This window comes from Ornithorhynchus anatinus, chromosome 19, assembly GCF_004115215.2.
Source record: "Ornithorhynchus anatinus isolate Pmale09 chromosome 19, mOrnAna1.pri.v4, whole genome shotgun sequence".
In the NCBI taxonomy this organism is placed as follows: Eukaryota; Metazoa; Chordata; class Mammalia; order Monotremata; family Ornithorhynchidae; genus Ornithorhynchus; species Ornithorhynchus anatinus.
In genome coordinates this window covers 13,176,150-13,201,993 of record NC_041746.1, presented here as the reverse complement: position 1 = coordinate 13,201,993, position 25,844 = coordinate 13,176,150, and the positions used below count along the sequence as shown (strand labels likewise).

Here is a 25,844-nt window from a genome sequence, read left to right as displayed (position 1 = left end):
TAAATTGGGGAGGTTGCAATCTTCTGGTTCTGTTGAGAGTTCATGAAGGTCATAATCCTTACAACTATTGCATTTATCAAAACTTTTTAATGCAGTTTTCATGTCAAGATTTAATTGGTGGAGTCTTTTATCCAGTTTTTCCCTTTGCTTTTTTGAGGACAGAGGTTTCCTTATATGAACACTTTCTTACAGAGCTTTCTTATCTATTTTTATAAAAGTGGATATAATAGTGTGAAGTTTAATGCTCTGTGAGCAAAACCTATCTCTCTTAAACCACCTGAGGAAATGTGCTCTTGATTTAAAGTATTTAAATTATTTTCAACTTGTTTGCTAGTGACTATAAACCAATAACTGGATCTTAGTAAATGCAAGTATCTATGCTTTCACCAGCAGTCTTGTTGAAATGTGTTTTTGTCACATTTTAATTCACTTTTTCATTGAAATATATAAACATGGACGGGTGAAACAGTACATTTTATGGAAGCAGCACACAGCCACCTTATTTTGTATGAGTCTAGAAAATGTACTGTATGTGACATTTTATTCACTACTTACTTTTATACTGCCTGTACACCACCAAGTCTCTTGATTCCTTGTTTCTTTTGTATGATTGTGTTATGTAGAAAAATGGATGTCCTGATATGTAAACAGATTCATTGTATTTGAGAAATACCTTACTCTGATTATTCAAAAGAGATTTTAAATGGCAATTTAGTTTTGCACAAAAAGAGTATAAATTTGCTTGATGGATTGAAAAGTTTTTCCTTTCCATTCTCTCTCAAAAGCTCTACATGTGTTTATACTTAGCAATGGCAGGTGAGTGTTTGACTTTTGTTATGTGGTGTTGGGCAAAAGACCAACTTTGAGTCATATGCATTAAATAAAGGCTGTTTTCCAATTATAAAGTGATTTAATTAACATTGTGGATATCATGAGCGAATATAAGATGCACATATGTAAATATACTTCAGTGTTGGGAATGAAATTTGTGTCAGGCTGGTTATGGATTATTGTATCATAAGCTAAATATTTGATTTGTATCTTTCTGTGAATTTTTTATTGAATCTGGCCCCAAATGAGAAAGGGCCATATAATTAGACTCTCCCAGTTCAAAAATCAATCATGAATTAAAACAAAATATCTCCAAAGACATTTGAAAGGTTTAAGACCTGGGTTTTGACGTAGTAAACCTGGACACTATATATTCCCCCATATTAGGCTCTCTGTAGGGGTCTGCACTGTTGGCTTTACATTTGTTGTCTATTAATTTTCCTGTTTCTGTGAATATCCATTTTGTAATGTCCCATAATTGGATCTGTCTCAAACTGCCCCCTTGTTTAAATTCAAATTATTTGAGTTGGCTAATTGCAGCTCCAAAAGACAGTACAGTTTCAGGATGTTCATGTTTCAGAAGCTTTTCTAGTTTCATCATCAAAGATTGACAAAAGAGTGTCTTTTTTGAAAGATCATGTTTTCATGTATTGCTTTGCACAGAAAAAAGGAATTTTCACTTATGATGCTATAAAGGTGATAGAAGTTAAAGTCACTAGAGGGTTATCAAGCCACTGACTTCTTTACAAACCGTTCTTCCATAGTTTAACCAAGAATCCTTCTAATGTTCTTTTTTTGACATCGACTGCCAATGCCCTATTTGGGTATTTTCATTTCCTCCCCCCATTTAAACTCTTCAGTTTAAAACTAAACAATTTTCCATGTTAATCCCCAAGTCTAGAAATCAAGATTCTTAATTTATACTTGCTCAAGCCACCCCTCTGTATCAAGTGTTGTTGGTTGAGGTAATTACATTTAAGAATGAAGAATTACCAGATTTGTTTATGGATGTTTTTGAAAAACCATACTCTTCTAAATTTCAGCAGCCTCTTGATTGGAGAATGAAATATTCATATTTCAAATACTGATTTATTATTATTTAAGGTTTACTTTGAAAAAGAGCCCTTCTCCTCTGAGACAGGGGTCTGCAGCATATGGATAGAAAGCATATCTGCTTCTTTGTGGAATCCATTGTGGCCCTTAAACCAGGTGAGGGGAGGAGGAGGCATTAAAACCACTACCCAGGGCCTCAGGCTAAGACTGGGGGGAATGGTGAGGGGGACGGATGGAATGGCGGGGGGAGTTCTCGGGGGGCGAGATTCACACTGCTTGGACCCATGCTGCTCCCATCATTTCGTATCCCTTCTGCTCCCCCTCTCGCCCCCCTTCCCCTTTCCTTCCACTGGAACGTTCACATTGCTTCCCCACCCCACTGCTGACTGCAAGAGCTGTTGCTCTGAATACCTGCCGCTAGAAACAACTAGGCAGTGCGGTAATATAACTGTACTACATCATTTGCATCATGATGTAGATGCACTGTGTATCTATTGGGACCCTATAAAACTGGGTAGCCATAGGTCATTCTGTGGGAGTGTTAGTGTATTGGAGGATTAAGTTAAATGTTAAATTTGCAGTGATGGGAGCTAGCTAATTATATGTTTAAACTGTATGATTGGCTCTTCTGCTCAAAGATTTCACTTTGTTTCTCCTTCAGCCAGAGGTTGCCCACCACTGCCCTAGGTCATCCTTTTTTATTTCCTTAGCATTGCAGCTGGCTGTAGATGAAAAATGAAATTCCAGAAGTAATGCTGCAGATCTGCATGCCATGCGTTCATTGGTGGGTGTTACTTCCAGCTTTCTACCTTAAGGATCCACAACCAGATGCCACCCTGTCATCTTCTGGAAGGCTGTGTATCATCAGATATTGTAGAGTATCACTACTCTCATACTTAAGAGTTCTAAAAGAAAAAAATATTGAAGTTTATTTTGTATTTTCATGGAAGAACAAAATATTCCATAATATTTTTCAGGTTGAAAATAAAGTCATTCCTAGTTTAGGGAAAAAAAGAAGACTGCAACCGAAAATCTGCAATAGGTCTACCTTGGCTGACGCTTCATAGGGAGAGTAACTATAATACAGCAGTGCCAGTTACAATATGCCCATCTGCCTAGAGCTGAAAAGAAACCAATCAACACATCCAAAAGTAAGTAGGCAGTTTGGCCCTTCCTCTTTCCTCCCTGCACTCCACAGTGGCTCCCGTTCTTCCATTTTTCCATCCTTCCTCACTGTGGAACACCTCTTTGAAACCTTCCAAAATGTTGTAAAGTGCAGTGCACATTATGGGCAAACTAAAGTTGCTGCTTTTGTGGAGGGAATGTTCTTTACCTAAATGCAGTAAAAGGTTCTGGCGTATGTAATAGTCCATTAAGTAAAACATATTGTCTAGCAGAAAGCCCAGAATGAAAAGTTTTTTATAAGAATCGCGCTGCTGACCAAATGCCTGATCATTTGGCATCTAGTAGAGTGACTCCTTTTGCCATAATGTTTTTATTTTAGCAGTTTCCCCACTTTGCCTTTTGAAAACTTTCTCAAGGTAGATTTAAAGAAAGAAGTCATTTCTCGTTGATCTGTGAAGTAGCAAAGATATAAAATCTTTCCATTTTAACTTCCTGGGCCTGATATATTGTTCAATAAACACATACACATAACACACACTCTCTCTCCCCATCTTTCTCTACCTCTCTCTCTCACACGCACACACACATACACTTTATATTTTTCACTATTAAATATATTCACTAATGTGCCTTTAATTTTTATGAAGGTCACACATCACAGAGAAACAGGTGATAGTGGCATATTAATGTTTCCATTGTTTATGGAAAGGAAAATGTGAAGATTCTAGTAAAACAATAGCTTCAGATAAAAAAAAGTTTAACTTCTGCCAGAGTTTCCCCAACAAAGGAGGTTCATCCTAATTACTCCTACTATGTTGAGAATTTTTCCTGAAACTCCTTTGAGAGACAAGATTAGGCATCTCATTTGACAGAAACCCCAAAAAGATGTATTAGCAACAGAGGCATGGAGTGGAATTTAGTAAGTCTTGCAGTAGAAACAGCATCATGTCACATTACATTCCTCAACAAAAGCAAAAAGAGCCTACACTAAGGGTCTTCCCGGTCATCTGTCATCTGTTAGTAGCAAACGGACATAGAACACCAGGAGCAGAGCAGCCGTTATGTTTGCTATGGACTGAAAGCTTTAGTTTCAAGTGCCTTATTTTTGTTCAGAATTCACCATTCCTCTTACTCCTACCTGCCTCCCACATCCTGCAGTTCCACAACAGTTCCTTAACAGCAATGGGCCAGGCTCCCTCCACCTCTGAGTGTCAACCCTGCCCCCTGCTCTGGGTCCCAGCCCACCAGCACAATTTCGGGTCCTGCACTAAAGTTATTTTAACACAGCTTGAATTGAGCTGTATTCCCGAACTACTGTAGCTAAGACGTGACATGAGGAACAAAACAGTGTTGGAAGCACTGAAATGACATGTGATTAGGCAGCAAAACCTGCCCCACCCCTGCTCAAAGAAAGCACACATAATGAAGGCACATTTTAAGAAACTTGATATTTTATTGTACAGTGGAATTGCTACATTTTTGGATTTCTGTTGGGCTCATATTACCTAACTTGCATGTTGTGACTACCCACCTCTGATTACCACTTGTAGGGGCAGGGTACTACAGGGAGACTTACTGGCCCAAGGGAGGGAGTTGCTGACACTAGAGAAAGTATAATTTTTGGTCTCAGGGAGATTATCTAAAGGGGAAGACAAGTCAGGAAGATATATTTAATTGTTTTCTAACAATACTGTTCTCAAGGGACTCTTTGGATGAGTAAGAGTAAAGAAAGGGTTTGAGAGAATGTCTGAGTGTGAATGCCTCATTTCATTCCTCCAGCATCTTTGTGGTTAGAGATATAAAAGACTTCAAAACCTGCCCTTCAATATTTTAATATACTCCTTCATGGTGGAGAGATGAATAGTGAACCAGATTAATAAAGCAAGTGAAAAACGATCAAGAGCATAAAATCATCAAGGCATCAATGCATTTTGGGGGAAAACCTGCAAAATTGCAAGACCTCTCAAGAAGTCCATTCTCCACTCACCATGCCAGGCTTTACCTGGGTCATTCCAGATAGGCATTTGGCCTCTCTGTGATGGGGAAAAATTGGCCAACGGCCCCCATTTCATATGGTGTAATTAGGTTATGCTTCACTCCCATGGGCCATAATGAAAGTAAGAACTGGAGAGGAGATAAGTCACAAGCAGGGTAACCAGTGAGGAAGCTGATTCAGAAGTCTTACCAAGAATGGGGCCTTTTGAAAACTCTTTTAGCCTTTGATAGTACATTACTGCTAGTAGATAATTATTAAATGCTATTTCCATCTACATAAAAATAGAGGACCTAACTCTTTGCACCTACGTCTATTATGGAACAGATAACCAGAGTTATTTAAGAGTATACTACTAAGGAGAAGGTGACACTACCTTAAAAAGGTGTTGGGATTGAGGAAAGGACCAGTTTTAGAATTCATTTGCATTTCCTTTCCACTGTCTTATAGTCTAACACAGCTAGGGCTGGAAGTTAACCAGAACGGGCCGGACTCAGTTCGGGTAGAAGATAAACTCCCAAAACAGCTGTTCCAAGATGAAAATTATTTTGTCGCTGTATTCTGGTTAGAAAATATTTTTACTTTCCCCCCTGAACACAGTCCAACACCTGAAAACAGAGCTATGCAAATTAGGACAGGCCTAGAATAAATTAGGCTGCACCTAAAAGCATTTGGCTCTGGGAAAGTAAACACTATTTTACAAATCAGAATTATGACCCACATAATCAGTTCTGTCCTCTCTTAGCCTTTAGATGGGAGATGGATCTTCACCAGAACACTGGGCATGTTGTAAGGTGCTAGTGGAAAGTTTTCAGGCTGGTTAAGGGCTTTTAGCTCCTGAAAGATGTTTTGAATCTATCTGCAAGGCTGTAATAATAGCTGTTCGAAATGTAAAGTTTACATATGGATCCAATTGAATGTACAGCCAGCTCCAAATATCTATGGTTATGAAAAACAGAACATGGATTTTTTTTAATCCTCATGTAACCCCCAAAACCAATGTTAATCGATAGTTTTGAATATCTACCCCCATCAAACTTTAGGGCTGCTAAGAAAAAACAAAACTGACCATTTATGATGACATTTAAGGTCTAATTCCAGCTTTTTATGGACAAGCATATGGAGTTATTCAGCAAAGTCTAAGGAACAATCGTTTTTGTTGTTGATAGAACCCTAGGTGCCAACCTCTCACTTTGAGTGTGAGACTGGCAAGTGGGGAGAGATTTTATTGGGAGCGGAGACTGAGAAGACAGTCTTCAAAGAGCTCACAGCAACCATTTGGGATTTTTTCCACCCCTCTTCACTGTAAATTCATTGTGGGCAGGGAGCGTCTCTACCAACTCTATTACACTGTTATATTGTATGCTCCCAAGTGCTTAGTACAGTGCTCTGCACAAAAGAAGCACTCAGTAAATAAGATTGATTGTCTGAGACCCGGGGTGAAAGTGCCCGGGGGTTCAGTTTAAAAAGAGGAGAAGGTCACCTATGTGTGGACCCCTCTTTGCTCCTCCCCAACTTTCAGGTTTTGAGGCTAAATAATCACAATCCTGTTGACTTTCCACCAAGCCTCCTTTTTGCCTCCTACATTTTCTCTTCTGTTGGAGGAAGCATGTCTTTCCTCTTGGCATACCTACTGACAACCACAGGAAATCTTAGACAGGGCCAAATTGGATTTGGCTTTTTCTATTTTCCAGGTGCCCAGTCTTTATTATCTGCCACCAAAAATAAATTAAAAGATCACTGTTGTTGGCTTCATATTTCCCTGACAAATATAGTCATGTGATTCTCAGTGCAACCGCATTCCATGTAGACTCAGTGACTTTTGATGTTTTGTTTCAAACTCTCCTAGTCTGGGCCTTAATTATAGAGTGATCGTGTATGATTTCTGCAAACAGCCCTGACTTCTTGGCACCTGGTGTCAGTGTCTAACTGGCACAGCCTGAAGTGTATGTTTGGATAAGAGTGCTATTATCTGCAGGAACAACTGAAATCTGAGTAAAGGGTGTGGCGCATTAATCTGAACACTCCACTGGGTATATAATGCCAACTCATTCGAAGAATGTTTGCATTCCTCAAAACAGTTTTCTTCACAAAAAGGTACAGGAATGGAAGTAGGATCACAGTGCACCAATCACACCTACATGAATGTATTTGGACTTAACCAAAGACTGCAATCTTACTCCTATGCCAGAATTCCTATTTCAGTTGTTCGGCAGCTTCTCCTTTGCCTCTGTACAGCCTGTGTCTAAGTGATGAGCCATTCCAGTCTGGCCTCAGATAGAGTCTACATTCTCCTCTGGGCTTTTAGCATTTTTATAGGTTATCCAAGCAAAGTATGTATTTTATTTATTTGTAAAGTGTGGCATTTCCACAGTAGAAGACATAAAACCTCCAACAGTTGCCTGTCCATTCCCACAATAAACAGAAACTCCTCACCATCAGCTTCAAGGCACTCAATCAGCTCTCTCCTTCCTACCTAACCTCACTGATCTCCTACTACAACCCAACCAATAAACTCTGCTCTAACACCAACCTATTCTCTGTACCTCGTTTGTGTCTAACCCACCACCGCCCTCTTGCCTGCGTTCTTCCTGGAGCCTGTAACTCCCTCCACTTTCATATCTGTCAGACCACCATTCTCATCTTCAAAACCCTCATATCTCCTTCAAAAGGCCTTTCCAGGCTTAGCCCCTTTTTTCCCCTTATCTGCCCTCCCTGCTGTGAATTTGGCTGTGTATCCCTTTAAGCACTTGGATACTCACCCCAAACCCACAATATGTACATAAATGTTCTACTCTACTATTTCCCTTATCCTTAATTTATTTTAATGCCGCCTTTCCGTGTAGACTATAGTTTCCTTCTGGGCAGGAATCACATCTACCAACTCATGGTAGTTTTCCAAGTGCTTAGTACAGTATACTGCACGCAGTAACTGCTCAGTAGATACCACTGATTGATGGATTGCTAAATCCAAAAATCAATTCAGTGACTGATTTGGCAGGATCTTTTCAAAATTTCTTTTCAAAAAAAATCTCTTCACAACCAGGCTGCCTAGCTTTGTGTTAATAGCCAGATGACAAGGGGTAACAGAGTAAGAAAACTCTAAGATAAACTGCTCGATTTGGTTTTTAAAACATTTTTTCATTACATTGGGGATTTGGCAGGATTATGCCTGTCAAGTAGGTTTCATCTGGACTCTCCAGCAATAGTACTGTGTTGATTTAGTAGTATCTAAATGGCTACAATTTATGTGATGCTTTGCTAGGCATTGTATTTAATGTAAGTAAAAGTCAAGGATCCTGCCTTCAAGAAACTTAAAATTGCCATGGAATAGGCCTATTTTTCAAAACTCAAGAGAAAAGTGTTTAACTGCAGAGGAGGAAAGAAGAAATGAAGGAGATATTGGTTAAAGATTTTTCCCAAGTAACTTTGACAGGAAGCATTTCTAAAGGCCTGGAAGAGCATGGCAAATGATGGAAAGATGCTAGACTGGGAAAATAAGGAGGCTGGCAGGGAAATAAGTAGAAATTTTCAAATGTTGAGCCTGAGCCTCTCTTTGGGGTGCAGGGAGCACAGGCTTTCTGGGGGTCCTCCGATTCAAAGACTGAAGTAGTCAGTACAATACCAATGAAAATGAAATATCAGGATGTTTTTTCTCCAGCGCTTAGAACAGTGTTTTGCACATAGTAAGCGCTTAACAAATACCATCATATTATTACTGAAAAAACTGCATGCACACGCAAACACAACTAAATGTACCAGTTTGTTGTCAGAATGCTCAGATAATTGGGGTAGTACAGATTTGTTTTTGAGGAGCTACTCAGATTAGTTTTGAAGCTTCATGACCTTTCCTTAGTCACTTTGGGTTGATGATTTTCACACTGTAAAAATCCTAAAGAGTTAATCTGAGACATGATAGAAAAAGGCTGTCCTGAAAGAAATAAAGTTCACATAAGTCATGTGGCTCTTAAAGAAACGATTTAATTTAGAAGCAACCCTCTAATGGGATTTTGGGAAAAGTTTAGAGTGGTTGATTACCGCTTAATCAGGACACGTGCCTTGCATCCCATTAGAAACTGAAAACTAGTTCTCAAAATTGTTGCCGCTAACGCTGACATATATAAAGCTTAATGTCAGCATAGGAGAGTACTTCGGCCTTATGATGCCACTGCTGGTGGTGAAGTGAACCCAGGAGTGTGAGTGTCTGTGAAAGAGAATCTCTTTGTACACGTTGCCCACTTTGTCCATGAAACATGGTAGAACATTTTGTCTCGTCCCTTGTCACTTAAGCAAGCATTGCTCAGACACCAGTATTTTAGAGGGGAAAAGGTATGTCTTAGCTCCAACAGGACATTAGCTAGAGTTGTTTTTTCGGCAGCAGCAGTGGTTTGCCCTGGTAATGGAAGTGGGGGTGGGGTGTTCTCTCACATCTCTTAGCAAAGTGATTAGTACAGGACGGTAAGCACTTAATAAATACCTTTACTGCTACTTGTGCTAATTGGCCATTATTCCCTCCCCAGCTTGTTACAATTTGGATTTGCTCCTCACTTTTATGGCTGCGTTGTTTTTTTTCAGAAATAGAAGATCAAAGAATATTTTGAGTGGAAAATATAGAATTTAAAAAAAAAAACTAAAATGAAGAGAAACTAAATTATCAACTCTTTTGAAAGTACCCCTGTTTCTGAAAGAAAAGACATTTTATTCCGAATTCTAAATAGCTCTGTGAATGAAATCTCTCAAGGAAAAATCCCCAATGTAATGAAAAAATACTTTAAAAACCAAATTGAGCATGCTTATCTTAGAGTTTTCTTACTCTGTTACCCCTTGTCATCTGGTTATTAACACAAAGCTAGGCAGCCTGGTTGTGAAGAGATTTTTTTTTTTAAAGATATACTTCATTTTTTTCCTCTAGGAGTAAATACCATCATATTTAATTATTTATCCTGTTTTATCCTGTTGCCTCAGAGGGCAGAAGCACATAAGACTCCATGTTACTGTAATAGTTTAGAGTGAATAGAATACATTTTGTAGCCTTTTGTTGACATTCTGGGCAAACAAAATCAAGCATGGTTTGGAAAGAATGCACCCAAAAACACCAAAAGCTGTAAAATGATGCAACTGAATTTGTATTTCATGCATCCCTGCGCTCTGAATAGCAAATGTTCAGTGCTGAGCTAGGAAATGGAAGGATTCTCTGTTCACAGCAGCTACATTGGGTGGGTGGAGAGCTTTGCAGAGCTATATAAATAGGATCACATAGGCTTCATATAGGCCTCCACCTAGGCAGTAAATTTACAGCTGCTTTTTTATGGTATTTGTTAAGCACTTACTATGTGCCAGGCACTGTACTAAACACTGGAGTAAGAAACGAGACAATCCAGTTGACCACTGTCCCTGTTCCATACAGGGCTCACCGTCTTCATCCCCATTTTACAGATGAGGTAACTGAGGCACAGAGAAAATTAAGCGACTTGCCCAATGTCACAGAGCAGGCAAGTGGCAGAGTCAGGAATAGAACCTAGGTCCTCTGACTCCCAGGTCCATGCTCTTTCCACTAGGCCGTGCTGCTTCTTAGATGTTAGGTGTCAGGAATAGCCTTCCCCATGTTCCTATACAGACTCTCCTGTGTACTCTCCCAGGAGAGACTAATATTTATGCTCCATGTGACCCTCAGTATGGTTACTGAGAGACAGCCATTTGGCATCTTAGTAAGGACTTAGCTTGAAAGAGCTTCAAGTGGGCTCCACCAGAGTCTTTCTGCAAGGTTCTAGGCAAGTTGCAAGCCTTCGTAGCCTGGAAGGAGCACTGCTCTGAGAATCAGGAGACTTGGATTTTAGTCCCAAGTCTGTTTGTAGCTGTCTAACACGGGTGAAGACCGCAACTATACGAGAGGCTGCCCCACTGTCTACTTATTTGCTCATTGTCCTCTGTGCCCCAGCAGGAATCTGACCAACAGGGATGAGAGACTACAGGTGGCACTATAGAAGTCACTAGCTCTATAATCAATTCCTCTGTGCAGGTTCTGGGTCCTGAAGTCTTGAACCTGAGGCTTATCCATTGATCCTGTTGGGAGACTCTGTCATCAGTCGCAGCGGCAGCAGCTAGGACTCCATCCCTTCCTGTTCAGCCTTTTGGGTAGTCGCAATCCAAGCGGTAGAACCACAGATGAAAGAGACCTCTGTTCTGTGAGTATATCCTGGGTTCCAGTGGGGGAATTGAAAAAGAATGAGAGAATAAGAAAAAAGTATGGGGACAAAAAGCAAAAATTGAAAGAGGAAAATGAGTAAAGGTCTAGTTGAATTTTATGCTCAATCTTTTCCTCTTTGCTTATCTAAGTAGACTTCCCCAGCCTTTTTCTTTTTTCTTTCCACTTTGCAAACTCAAAAAACCCTCCCAAAATCCCTCAAAACCACAAGAGTAGAAGCATACTTTGAATTTGGAAATATCTTTGCAAGAATAAATAATGCTCATATGTTCTTTTCTATAAATAATTTAGATCCTAAACTGGTTTAGATTCATTAAGGACAAAGTCCCTCCTCCAAAGCAATCCCCATTCAGACTTGGAAATTTTCCGCTATTCCATTAATGCCACAGATCCCTATTTTTGGATCATTACGAGGTAGTTTTGCTTCCAATTATTCAAACCATACTTTTAAAAACTCAACAATTCTCTGGTTTTATTTTTCCATGTAAGTTAATGCCTAAGGCCATTAAAGTCTAGATTCACAGAGGGGACTGTGACTCCTGGATCTTGTCCCCCTTGCAACACATTTATGCTCACAGTAAACTTGGAGCCTTCAGTTAAATTTACCCCACAGGTTTCAGAGGAGAATTTTGCCCTCCATCCTATAATATCTGAATTAGAGCAGTAAAAAGGAAGATGCTTAGGTTCATTCATGAAGTCTGAATGCTGACTTCAAGTCTGAGTTTTCTACCTCTGGAGGGGGTTATGCCAAGAAAATGCAGATTTGAAGGGTATGACTTGCTTGCCACTTGGTTCCAACTTTCTAAGGTCTGCAGGCTCAGCCATTTCCCAGAGAAGTAGCATGGCTTAGTGGATAGAGCATGGGCTTGGGAGTCAGAAGGACCTGGGTTCTAATCCCAGCTCCGCCACATGTCTGCTGTGTTACCTTGGGCAAGTCACTTCACTTCTCTGGGCCACAATTACCTCATCTGTAAAATGGAGATTAGGAGTCTGAATCCCATGTGGGACAGGGACCTTGTCCAACCTGTTTAAAGTGTATCTACCCCAGCACTTAGAACAGTGCTTGGCACATAGTAAGTCCTTACGAAGTACCGTTTTTATTTCCTATTACAAAACTGCCACAGATGATATTCACTTCAGTGAAAAGCTTCACAGACTCCCCAGATAAGAAGGGCCCGTGAGTAAAATCAAGGGGAGAGTGGAGAAGACATGAGGCCAAAAGAGAGCATACTTATTAAGGGGAAAGTGCAACACTTTTGAAACAGGATAGACCTTCCAAAGAACTGACAGCAGGGTCCCCTTTAGAAAAGACGAGGGTCGAGGAAGGGAAGAGAGAAAGATGGAGAGACAAATGCACACATGTACTTGGACTGACTGGAAGCCAAACCTGAAGCAAATATTGATGTTGGGGCCTGGTGGATGGAGAGTTGGGGGATGAGGGCTTGGGCTACTCTCTCTTCTGTTGGTTTACAAGCTCTCTGAAGGCAGGATCATGTTTTTTATTTCTATTGTGTGTTCCCTAAGCATTTAGGAGAAAGCCCTGACAAACGTAAAAGGTGTTCATTAATTATAAATACTGTCGATGATTGGGGGGGGGGGGTGCGTGTGTGTGCGTGCGTGCACGCACATACATGTACACAGATATGTTGGAATCTTGAGGCTTTGGGGGAAATAAATGTTTTTCTCCAAAATGACTCCAAGTTGGAGCATAAAGTGCCGTGAACCTTTTTGTGTTGGAAAGTGGTAAGGGAAGAGCTGTTGTCATCAAGGATGAATCAGTTTCCATTGGGTAGGGGTGTGGAGAGAGGATGCTGCAATTGCCATGTGGTGAGCTGGAGGTGATAAAACCTAATTAGAATTCTGCAAGTTTTCTTCAGCTTTCCTTTGATTTTCTGTTCCTTAAGGAAATGGATGTGGGCAGGGGAGGATGTTGGCATGCGCAGACTCCATTAATGGCCCACAGGACTAACCCCACACGCTGGGCCCAACAATGGGATGTTTTCCCCACAGAAAGCATTATGTGTAAATGTACGGAGCAGCAGTATGGGACCGGATTAGCTGCCGTGGAAACTGCTCTGCATCATTTCTGTTAAAATACAGCAGGAAAGTTATCCAGATGCTGGAAAATCTCAGTTGGGTGATGAGGATGACAAAAAGGAAAGGAAGAAATAATAGGGATTTCTAGAGGTGTCAGAACATTTGACGTTCATTAGATGCGGCTTTTCTCAGATTGTAAAAATGTAACATTTTAAGGATGAGATGCGTGGGGCCTTTCAGGACTGACTTTGACAGCCCTTGGCCAGCGAGCCAAACTGAGGCAAGTCAAGCCATCCTGGCGGGCATCAGCAGTCAGTGTTGGTGACTTAAGCTCCGAATCCAGTTCTCCTGTCTAATATCATTTCCGTTCTGCTGCTCTCAGTTCCCAGATTTGGCACTGCCACCACTCCCGAGTCCCTGGTCAGTTCAAGTCTGTCCTCAGACCCCCCCACACCAACACCCCATATACTTTTGGGGTGGGATAGGGTCCAGGGCAAGGACTCCGGACTCGAGAATGGTGGCCAACACCAAAAAACGGTGGCAGGTACATCGTTGCGCCTCTGGGAGCTGGGGAATAGTGGGTGAAGAGTGCTGTTGAGAAGGAGGAAGCTGATGGAGAACATTGAAGTCAGTGGTGAGGAATTTCTGCTTAATGCAGAGGATGATGAGCAGCCACTGGAGGTTTTTGAGGAGAGAAGTGAGCTCTGTGCTCAGCAACATTTCAGGGAGCTCTGCCCCTTCCTCACCACCTCTACACCCACCACATTGGTACAAGTCCACATGGCCATTCAGATGGACTAGTGTATCAGCCTCTCTTCTCTTCAGTCTTTCACCCAGCTGTCCTAGTCATCTTTCTAAAATATGGACAGCAGCACGTCTATTCTCTTTGTCAGAAGTTTCCCATGGTACCCTGTTGTTTCTCATGTAAAACAGAAACACTTAACCATCAGTTTCAGGGCTACCTCCATCAGTTGGTGTCTGTCTTAGCTACCTGTTCTTCTCCTGCTGCACCTCAAGGTCATGCTCTTCATGTCTCCCAAGCAAGCCTCTAACTGTTCCTCAGTGTTGGTTCTCTTGCCTCACCCGTTGCTTCCGGCTCCCCCTAGCTGGAACACCCTCCCTCCCACAACTTCTCCAATCCATATTTCTCCCCTCTTCCAAAGCCCTCTTAAAAACCACCTTCTCCAGGTTGCCTTCCCAGGTCAGTCATCTTCAGCATGCACGTGTTTATCAGCACGTATAGGTTTACTGATGTATGGATGCATCAGTATTTATGATTTAATAATAATAGTAATAATAATAACGGTGGTATTTGTTAAGCGCTTACTATGTGCAAAGCACTGTTCTAAGTGCTGGAGGAGATACAAGGTGATCAGATTGTCCTGATCAGGTTGTCCCACATGGGGCTCACAGTCTTAATCTCCATTTTCCAGATGAGGTAACTGAGGCCCAGAGAAGTGAAGTGACCTGCCCAAAGTCACACAGCTGACAAGTGGCGGAGCCAGGATTAGAACCCATGACCTCTGACTCCCAAGCCCGGGCTCTTTCCATTGAGCTACGCTGCTTCTCCATTTATACCTTGTTGCTCACAATTAACCACTCTGTATCTGTCATTTCATGTCTGTTTGCTTCCCTGATCAGATTGTAAGATCAGTGAGGGCAGGGGATATGTCTTCCAGCCATGTGACATTCCTACAGTGCCTACCACCCAGCAGGCACTCAGTAAATCCTGGGGATAGTAACAGTCGTACTCTAAAACCTCACGGAGCATGACTTCATAAGATACACATTTGCCTAGACAAGATTTCCACAGATCTACTAAATCCTGGAACCCCTGCTGGTTCATCTTGATAAGATACACCGTTACAAATCAAAATCAAAGTAAACTCTATGGGGGATTAATTTAGGGAAAAGACATGGAGGAGGGAATAATGAGCCAGCTATCCTCTGTAGTAATATTATCTATCATGCACCTCCTGTGTACAAAGCACTATACTAAACTCTGGGAAAAAAAGGGCCCTCTGAGATATAGACAGGGTCCCTACCTCCTGAGGACTTCACAAATCTAAGAGTAAATGGTGGGAGAGAATTAATGACTGGCATGGGGAAAAGTTAAACAAAGAAATATAAGCGGCAAGGACAGTTATAAGATAGGAACAGTAGGGTGATAAGGCTATGATTGTAAAGGGTCAAAGTATGTTAGAGTAGTCAACGAAAATGAAATGAAAACAGTTATGAGAAAGAGTAGCAGTAACAGCAGCAGCATTTATTGAGCACCCACTTAGTGTGATGCACTGTACTAGGCGCTTGGGGAGTAGGGACTAACAAAATGGCACATTCTCTGTCCGAAAGGAGCTTACGCTGTAATGGGGGAGACAAACAGGATATTTATAACTAGCGTGGTCAAAATAAATAATTGAGCAGACATATGCACATGAATGTTCGAATTGGCAGAAAGGATGATACGGTTCATGGGGCTGGGGAATTAATCAGGGCAAACTTGTTGGATGAGGTGGGATTTTAGAGGGATTTATTAGGGGGAGAACTATGGCCTAACTGAGTTGGGGAGGGAGGGAGATTCAAGGCCAGGGGAACCGTGTGAATGAGGGATGGAGACAGGAGAGTTGAGAGCGAGGTACAACTAGAAGGTTGCTTGGGAGGAATAAATACAAGTTGGGGAATGGCAGATGAGGAGGGCAGATAGGTTGTCGGGCAAATGGCGGAGAACCTCAAAGCTGAATGTGAGGATTTTTTGTTTGATGCCAAGAGATACAGGAAGCCAGTAGAGAGCTTGGAGGAGAGAAGACGTGGGCTAAGCAACGCTTTCGGGAGATGGTCTGTGCAGCAGCATGTACATATAGATTTGAAAGGGGAGAGGATGGAGGCGGGGAGACTAGCAAAGTGTCTAATATAGTAGCCTAGCCAAGGCAAGACCATACTTGTACCAGTGTGGTAGCTGTTGGGATGGACAGGAAGGGGCAGATTCAGGCGATATGGTGCAGGAAGAACTGACAGAGTATAAAGTGAGTGTTTAAAAATAGTCTGTCACTTTCAACTCTGCCGGCAAGGCTTTTCCTTGATGAAAGGCCCAATCTTCCTTCAGGGAGGGGCAGAGGCAGTGGCACGATAGTCATTCTGCAACCAAAAGGGAAACGGCTTTCAGACTGTGTTTGAACTCTAGGCCATAGAGTCCCCTATGTGTTTCCCAAAGGCCATGAGTAGAAGCATTAAAGGAAGTCAAGTTAACCCCAGAAAATGAATGCAGTGTCTGAAGCATCAGAAGCTACAAATCAGAAGAGCATTTAAAACTGAATGGAACATTTTGTGAGTGCAGATCTTCCCAGGAGAACACATCTTTTGGGCAGATAGGCAACACACAGATCCAATTTCAAATGCCCAGAAGTGAGTGAGTTGAGGAGATAAGGAAACCCGAGTTGAGGTCAAATCCAGTTTGCAAGGTATCTTCCAAGACAGCCCACATTTGATTAGCTAAAAGCCCAATCAACCTCTAATATGGTAACTTTAGCATGAGGGGCTGCCAAACCCCATCCTGGGAACGAACTGAGAAAACAGATCACCCGGGCAAGGACTTTCCTCAGAGCCACTGACCTCGGATCCTGGAAGGCTCAGTCCCCGGAACTGCCAGTCAGAGCATTCCAGCCGGTGTCAACAACTCTGCCTGTGCCAATTTAAAGCCTTGGATTTATTGCTCAATTGTCTGAGGTCACGGGTGGGGGCATTTTCCAGAGTCTATTATTGAAGATACAAGGCACCGCACCTCATCCCGTCTCCAGGAGTCTGTTAGGACAAAATGCAGAATGGAAACGCCCATCAAATGCAGGCAGAATATTAACTTCTCTGGGAAGCCTTTATGTGCCATTACTTTAGAAAGGATTCCTTGTTAGTCCTACCATTAAACAATTAAATTGTCAGAGCAGTATTCTGTGAATGTGAGATTGTGTGTGTGTGTGTGTGTGTGTGTGTGGTGTGTAATTTCCCCCTCAGGTGATGTCTGCCTTCTCCTTTCCTCTCATGCACAGCTGTATACTTTCCCTTTAACATTGTTGAAAATAAATCCATCTTCCCAGAGCATATACAGTGTTTTTGATGTTAAAAATCTCAAGTGACTATCCATACTTATAAGTGAGAAACTCCCTCCTTCTGAACACTAGGGGTGAAAAATAAATGTCAATCAAAGGTACTTACTGAGCACTTACAATGTGCAGACCACTGTACTAAGCACTTGAGAGAACAATATAACAGAGTTAGATATGCTCCCCGCCTACAAAGAGCTAACAATCTAGTGGGGCAGTCAGACATGAAGATAAATAAATATGTATATAAGGCTGTGGGGCTGAGGGTGGGGTGAACAGTGCCTAGTACAGTGCCTCAGCCCTTAATACAGTGCCTGGCACATAGTAAGCACTTAAATATAATTGGGAGACAGAAGGTCATGGGTTCTAATCCTGGCCCTGCCACTTGTCTGCTCTGTGACCTTGGGCGAGTCATTTTACTTCTGTGGGCCTCAGTAAAATGGAGATTGAGACTGTGAGCCCCATGTGAAACTTTGAATTGTGTCCAACACAATTTGTTTGTATCTACCCCAGCTTTTAGTACAGTGCCTGGCAGACAGTAAGTGCTTAACTTCAAATCCCAGCTCTGCCACTTGTCGGCTGTGTGATTGTGGGCAAGTCACTTAACTTCTCTGTGCCTCAGTTCCCTCATCTGTAAAATGGGGATTAAGACTGTGAGCCCCACGTGGGACAACCTGATTCCCCTATGTCTACCCCAGCGCTTAGAACAGTGCTCGGCACATAGTAAGTGCTTAACAAATACCAACATTATTATTATTATTATTATATAATAATATTATTATTATTAAAGGGTATAGAGCCAAGTGCATAGGTGACACAGAAGGGAGAGGCAGTAGAGGAAATTGTCTTAGGAAAGACCTCTTAGAGAAGATGTGATTCTAATAAGGCTTTGAAGGTGAGGAGAGTGGTGTGGACTGCTGTATGTGAAGGAGGAGGGAGTTCCAGGTCTTAGGGAGGATGTGGGCAAGGAATCAGCGGCGATATAGATGAGATTGAGGTACAGTGAGTAGGTTGGTTTTAGAAGACCAACATGTGCTGGCTGGAAATCAGTGAGATAAGGTAGTAGTGGGCAAGCTGATTGAGTGCTTTAAGGCCGATGGTAAGGTGTTTGATGCTGGGGGGTCGGGGGACCAGACTGGACTGGGGAAAGAAAGGAAGCAGGGAGATCAGCGAGGCAGCTGATGCAGTAATCAAGGGGGTATAGGATAAACACTAGAATCAGCATAGTAGCAGTTTGGATGGAGAGGAAAGGGTGAATTTTAGCGATGCTGTGAAAGTAGAACTAGTAGGATTTGGTGGCAGATTGAATATGTGGGTTGAATGGAGAGATGAGTTGAGGATAATGCCCAAGGTTTTGGTCTTGTAAGTCAGGGAGGATAGTGGTGTTGCCTACAGTTCTTAGAAAGTCATGGGGAGGACAGGGTTTGTGGGGGAAAATGAGGAGTTCTGTTTTGGACATGCTGAGTTTGAGGTGTCGGGGTGGGGGGACGACGACATCCATGTAAAAATGTCCTAAAGGCAGGAGTAAATGTGAGACTGCAGAGAAAGAGAGGTAAGGGCTTGGAAGGCTAAATTTGGGAATCATTTGCATAGAGTTGGTAGTTGCAGCTGTGGGAGAGAATGAGTTCTTCGAGGGAGTGGGTGTAGATGGAGAATAGACAGGGCCCAGAACTCAGCCTTGAGGGACTCCCACAGTTAGAGGGTTGGGGGCAGAAGAGAAGCCTGTGACAGAAACTGAGAATGAGTGGCCAGAGAGATAGGAGGAGAACCAGGAGAGGACAGTGTCAGTGAAGCTAAAGCTAGGAAATGTTTCCAGAAGTGGGTGGTCCACAGTGTCAAGAGGCACCTGAGAAATTGAGGATGAGGAGGATAGAGTAGAGGTCAGATTTGGCAAGACATTGGTCTTTGGTGACCTTAGAGAGGGCAGTTTCCAGGGAGTGAAGAGAACAAAAAAAAAAAAGATTGGAAGGGATCAAGGAGGTAATTGGAGGAGAGGAAGCGGATGCAGCCAGTGTAGACAACTCACTCAAGGAGTTTGGAGAGAAGTGGTAGGAGAGAGACGGGGTCGTCACTGGGTGGACTTGTGTGGTCAGAAGTGTTTTTTGTTTTTTTTTAGGACAGGGGATACATGAGCATGCTTGAAAGCAGAGGTGAAGAAGTCATGGAAGGTGAATGGCTGAAGATGGCAGTAGGGAGGGAAGAAGGAATGGGATTAGTGTTTTGATAAACTTGAAAGGGATGGGCTAGAGGTGCAGGAGGAGGGGGTAGATTCTGAGAGGAGGTGGGAGATCTCATGAGTCATTGTTGGGAAAGATGGGCAAGTCAGAGAGAGAACAGGGGAGATTTTAGGGGGATCATGCCTGATGGCTTCAATTTTAGCTATAAAGTATGTGGCCAGGTCATTAGAGGCAAGAGGAGGTGGCGAGGAACAAGGTCTTTGAGGGAGTTAATGTCTGAAACAGCTGGTGCAGGCAATGGGTTTGGGAGTCAATAAGGATGGAGAAGTATTGTTGCCAGGTGGAGGAGAGGGTGTCAATAAAACCAAGGTTTGATAATTTTTACCTCCCAAGAAATGAGCCTGTCATATCAGAGGCAGCCAAGAGGTTATCGAGAATTAGGACAGAGTAGGGTCAGTTAGATTTGGCAATAAACAGGTCAGTCATGATCTTAGAGAGTGATCTCAAGTATAAAGGAGGCAGATGCCAAGAAAGGAGATGGAGGAGAGGAAATGGAGGCATCTGGTGTATATTACCTGATCAGGACAGGAATGGGCGGAGAATCAATCGATCAGTCAATAGGTGTTTATTGAGCACTTACCGTACCGTACTAAGCACTTGGGAGAGTGCAAAACAAATAGTAGACACGATCTCTCCCCATGAGCAACTGAGATGGGGTGGTAGTTGGATGTGTAGTGAGGTCCAAGGAAGGCTTTTTATTTCGACTAGGGAAGACACAGGCTTGTTTGAAGGGGTGGTAGTTGCATGTGTAGTGAGGTCCAAGGAAGGCTTTTTATTTCGACCAGGGAAGACACAGGCATGTTTGAAGGCAGAGGAGAAATAACCACAACTGAATGAGCAATTGAAGATTGTGGTCAGCATTGGAAAAAGGGAGGGCACAAGTAATTTTACAAAGAAGGAAAAAATTTGGAGACACAGGTGGAGGATGAAGACTTGGAAAATAGCTGTAAAATCACCGCTTGAGAGACAGCCAAAAAGGATGAGTGGATGAGGTAGTGGAAGAGATGAAATTTTGGGGAGCTTATACCTGATGATTTCAGTTTTATCAACAAAGTAGTTGGCAGAATCTTTGGAATTGAGAGAGGGAGGTGAAGGGACTGGAGATTTAGGAGGGATTTGAAGGCCTGGAATTGGAGGCAATGGAGAAGATTGCAATGATGTCCAAGGCAACTGTCTGCTAGGTCACCAGCACTTTGCTGCAGTCATTTATAAAACACATGTACATGCACTTCCCAATATAACACAACCCCGCTACCCACCTACTTCTTTGCTGAAGTCTCAGAACGGGGAGCTCATTCATCTGTAGTTCCTGACGAGAGCCTCCAATACACACACTGTTTAAACTGTCAGTATGATAAGACCTCAGGTGACCAGGAAGGGGGCAATGAAATGATGTTCCTTAGACTGGATAGTCTCAAATTGTACCAGAGTTTAGCCTTGCAGTTTTCTTAAATTTATTCCTTGCAGTTTTTTCTAAAAAAATGGTTAAGTGCTTTTTAATAGCATTTGTTAAGCACTTACTGTGTGCCAGGTACCGTACTAAATGCTAGGGTAGATGCAAGATAATCAGGTTGGACACCTTCCATATCCCACATGGGACTCACCCTCTTAATCCTCATTCTACAGGGAAGGTAACTGAGGCATAGAGAAGTGAAGTCATTTGCCCAAGGTCACCCAGCAGACAAGTGGTGGAGGCCGGATTAGAACCCAGGTCCTCTGACTGCGAGGCCTGTGCTTTTTCCACTAGGCCATGCTGCTTCATGTTTTATCATTGGCTTGAGATTTTGCCTTTTCTATTGGTGGAAAGTCTTAATTCTTTAAATTCAGAAATATAAGGATTCTCATTCCACCAACTTTGTCTTGCTTTTTTCTACATGCAGCCACATGCCAGTGTTGTCACCAGTTGGGTATTGAATTCAGAAAGCAAGTTAATCTTAAGATTAAAAGTAGGGCAGGGAGAGCTGTCAGCAAAACACGCAATCGCATCAGAATAGGATAGGGCCACATTCATTCCCAAACCTTTCATGGAGTCTTACTTGAACCAAGAGGTGATACTTGTTAGATGATGTCATTTCACTGCCACACTTCCTGGAAGAATCTGGTTAAAGAAGACTTGCCAATTATCCTGTAGGCCCCTTTCCAAAATTTCACTGGCATCTTTAGGCCAGTTTATTCTTAGGCTTATTCTTCTGGTATTTTTCTATTTTATGCCTAATTTGTTCTATTTAGTATTATGTTATTTTGACAGTTGAGTGTGGTTTTCTTCCCCCCATGGCTTTGTTATTAAAACTTAGTACAAATGAAATACGAACAGTATAAAACACAGGCAGTAGAAAGCCATGCTTCCAGACCCTCACCCTCGTGTTCACTAGTTAGGGTCTCAGATGTTTTGGATTGTGACAGGTTCATAAAGTACTTTTACTGCTCTAAACCAGCACTCTCAATGGCCCCTCCTGCTTAAAAAAAATTTTACCCCACCCTTGGTCTGGGCATGGCACTCCCTTGGAGAGCACAATATGGCATCATTACCGTGCTCAGATTACCATCATAATGGTCCAAAGCGAGCATGTGTCAATGCAATTTAATATGGCCCAGAGTCTATGCAAGTGCAATTGGGTACCCAATTGCCAGTTTCAGACACAACCTTTAGCCATACTTTAGAAAAAAATAAAATAAAAATCCGGCTGCTCCTGAAATGGTTTGTCAGTTGCCGCTGTCATTGTAATTTACCTCCCCTCGGCTCCCTAATATCCTGAAAACCTTGGGATTCTTGAATGTATAAAGTTCAGCTAAAAACGTTCTTCAAACCAGATTACTTTTAATTATGTTTAGCATTTTTAAACATTCGCAGTTTTATTCAATAAACTATGTTTGCATTCAAAACTAGGCTCACTGAAGATGTCAGTCACCCCCATTTTAAACGTACAAATAAAAAATGGAAAACATTTATTACGCAAATTTAATTACAATCCTAAGAAATAAACATGCAAATTAGACAGAGTTCAATTTGCAAATGCTAATGCCACCCCAGATCTCGGGTTTTGTCCCTGGCGTGTGTGCGCGCGCGCGTGTGTGTCCCCCTGATTCCAAGGGTGCCAAGCGGCGAGAGCTTTGCTTTTTTTCACAGGCTGAGGATCGCTGTTTTAAAAGAAGCGTTATATTTGGCACATTCGGCAGAGTAGCAGTAAACAAACATCAGCCCTTGTAACAGTTGCGTGGGTGCCTTTTTCCTCTATCAGCTCGCCGGTTTGCCCGCGCCTTCGGCCCGGGCACTCGTTACACCTGCGGGGCCCGGGCCCGACCGTTGGTTGAGTCCCTCGGCTACGGGACGTTCATGTTTTCCCAACCAAACTCCACTGGAGCCCATTTTAAAGCAGAACTCTCTTTGGCGAAAAAAATCTACCGATCCTTGGGGCCCGCGTGAACATGTTCCTTTTCCTTTTATGACTTTCTCCCTTCCGAAGGGTTTTCCGTGAGTTACCGGGCCGTCTCCGCGCGCTCTTACCCGAGGAGCCCAATTGCCCATTCAAGTTGCAGCAGGACCACAATTGCAATTTTATACATCTGCGGCTCCCGGGGCGATGGAAGGGAGGGGAGTTGGAGGGAAGGGGGGCGGGGAGCCAGAACGGGAACCGAATAACCGCCGTGGCCCTTTGCAGACATCTGTTTCTCATCTCCTTTGCAGGGGCAAAGGAGTATAAAGTCTGGGGAAGGGTGAGGGGCGAAGGGAGAGGAAGAGGCAGGTTTTTTTTTTTTTTTTGGTTAATCTTATTTTTGAAGAAGGGGAGGAAGGATGCAAAGTGAATGCATTCTCCGGGACGGGAGGGCGTGGGGTCGGGTCCCCAGCCCCTTGCGCGAGGGAAGGAGGAGCCGGGCCGGGGGCGAGGGGGGTCGAGGCTCCCCGGCTCCAGCAGCCGCAGCAGCAGGAGGAGGAGGAGGAGGAGAGGGAGGGAAGTGGGAGGGAGGGAGGGAAGGCGCCTGTCATGTTCCCTCTCTAACCCTGGGGGCATCCTCCAACCTCTCGGAAATCCACGGGGAAATGGGAAAGGGGATTGACGGGTTTCACACGCTCCTCGCTAGACGGAGCCGCTCATTATCATAACCGTCTGGAGCGGCGGCAGCGCCACGGAGCCGGGCGGCGGGATCGGCCGGGGAGACCCCAGCCCCCCCCAGGCCCCCCCAGCCCCGCCGAGGACGAGAGGAGGCAGCGGAGCCGGGGGGCGGCCGGCTGTCCGCCGGTCGGTCGGTCGGTCCTTACGCGCCCGGGGGCCAGGGAGGGCAGAGCCGCCTCCTCCGCGCCGCTGACCCCGCGGTAAGAGCAGGGCCCGGGGGCGGGCGGCCGTGGGGGCCGGGCTGGGGTTCGGAGGGCGCTTTTGGCCGCCCGCCCGCAAACGCACACACACACACACACACACACGCACCTCTCCCTCGCCCGCCTTTTCTCCCAGACACACACACGGGAGACCTCGCCTTCCCGCCCCTCCTTGGCCCCCGGCCTCCGTTGGCCGGCGGCGGCCGGTGTGTGCACGCTTGTCCGGGGCGGAGGGGGGGGGGCCGATGCACGAGAGAGCGGCCCCCCCCCACACTTCACAGACACACACACACACACCGGCGCGGAGCGACCACAGCGGCGGAGATGGGCGAGCGGGGGGCTTCACCAGGCGGCCACTGCGGCCGGTTGGCGGGAGGGGTGGGGGGCGCTGGCTGGAAGGACGTCCCGACGGACAGCCATCCCTTCTCCCTCGCCGCCTCTTGGCGCGCTAAGCGCTGCGGGCGGGCGGCGGGGCTTGTCCTCGGCTCACCTCCCTGCCGGGGCTGATAACTGCCCATCTGCTCCCCGCCCCCTCTGTCCGGCCGTCCGGCCGTCCTGGAGCGCCCACCTGGGTTGCGCTCTGCAACCGAGGAGGAGGGACCAGCCGGCGCGGGGTCCCGACCCCCCACCCCCGGGCCGGCCCATGCCCGTTTCTCTCTTCCTGCAAATCCTCCCTTGCCCGTTTATTCCCCCTAGCAGGGAACTTATAAAAAGAAGCCCAACAGCTCTCATCCTTCAGGGACAGGAGCGCGCGGCTCCGCCGAAGACAACTTGCCCTTTGTTCGGAAACACTTGGCTTTTTTTTTTTTACCCTTACTTTCCCCAACCGAGCGGGAACAGCCATGAGACCCGGGAGGCCTCCTCCTCCTCTTCTTCCTCCTCCTCCTCTTCCTGCTGTCCCCCCCCCCCGGGGCCGGGGGTCCGCACCTGCCGGGTGCGGGGGGCGCCACCAACTCCCCGGGGCGGCCCGGCCTCCGCCGGGAAAGCTGCAGGCCGGCAGCGGTTGGATCGGATTTTCCTGCATTTCGGGATTGGAATAAAACCCGGAGAACGGTCGCAGTTAGGGGCAGGAGAATGGGTTTCCTCCGTTTCCAGATTATACTTTTAAAATGGCCAGGAGGCCCTCTCGCTTTATTTTATCAAATATATAATAATGACGATATTTGTTCAGCGCCTACTATGTGCCAAGCACTGTTCTCTCACTCTATTTTTTTGGCCGGGGGAGGTGACAGTAAATTCCATCCAGTATCGTTGAAGATCTAAAGGAATCGCAATCTGAACTTCTGTAGGGGGAAAAAACAGAACAGACTAATATCATTATTATTATTAATCGTATTTCTTGAGCGCTTACTATGTGCAGAGCATTCATTCATTCAATCGTATTTATTGAGCGCTTACTATGTGCAGAGCACTGTACTAAGCGTTGGAATGTACAATTCGGCCACAGATAGAGACCATTCCTGCCCAACGACGGGCTCAAACTGTACTAAGCGCTTGGAGTGCACAATTCGGCATCAGATAGAGACAATCACTGCCCAACAACGGGCTCAGAGTCTCAAAGGGGGAGACAGATGTGCAAAGCATTGTACTAAGCGCTTGCGAGAGTAGAGTATAACCTCAAAGACATTCCCTGCCCACAACGAGCTCCCTGTCTTGGTATAGCAATATACCCTGTATCAGCCCCAGCGCTTAGAACAGTGCTCTATACATAGTAAGCGCTTAACAAATACCAACATTATTATTATAGGAACTGGCCTAGGAACATCTGTTCTAATCTTCAGCCTCCTGGGTATGCCCAGAGGTGTCATCTCTCTGCATGCCCTTGGTTGGTAAATTGGAAGAAGTTAAGTAGCCTGAGGTTAAAGGGATAGGCCCTGGTTGGGGGGAAGGGGGGAGAAATAGATGGCTTTCGTGTTACAGCAGCCTATTTAACACTCATGTTTTAACCCCAGTCTGT

The 25,844-nt window shown here is 44.3% G+C and overlaps 1 protein-coding gene across 2 annotated transcripts in view; it reads left to right on the top strand.

Annotated features, from left to right (window-relative positions):
• The first annotated feature begins 2,511 nt into the window (after nt 1–2,511).
• SERTAD4 (SERTA domain containing 4) overlaps nt 2,512–25,844 on the top strand; it is a 33,831-nt gene continuing 10,498 nt past the window's right edge. Inside the window, exons 1-2 of one of the 2 annotated variants that reach the window (XM_039914778.1) lie at nt 2,512–3,035; nt 11,022–11,187. The gene's annotated coding sequence lies outside the window, so the exon portion shown is untranslated. Of the gene's footprint in view, nt 3,036–11,021; nt 11,188–23,568; nt 23,888–25,844 lie in introns of those variants that run through there. The other variant, XM_029047515.2, reaches the window with a different exon arrangement.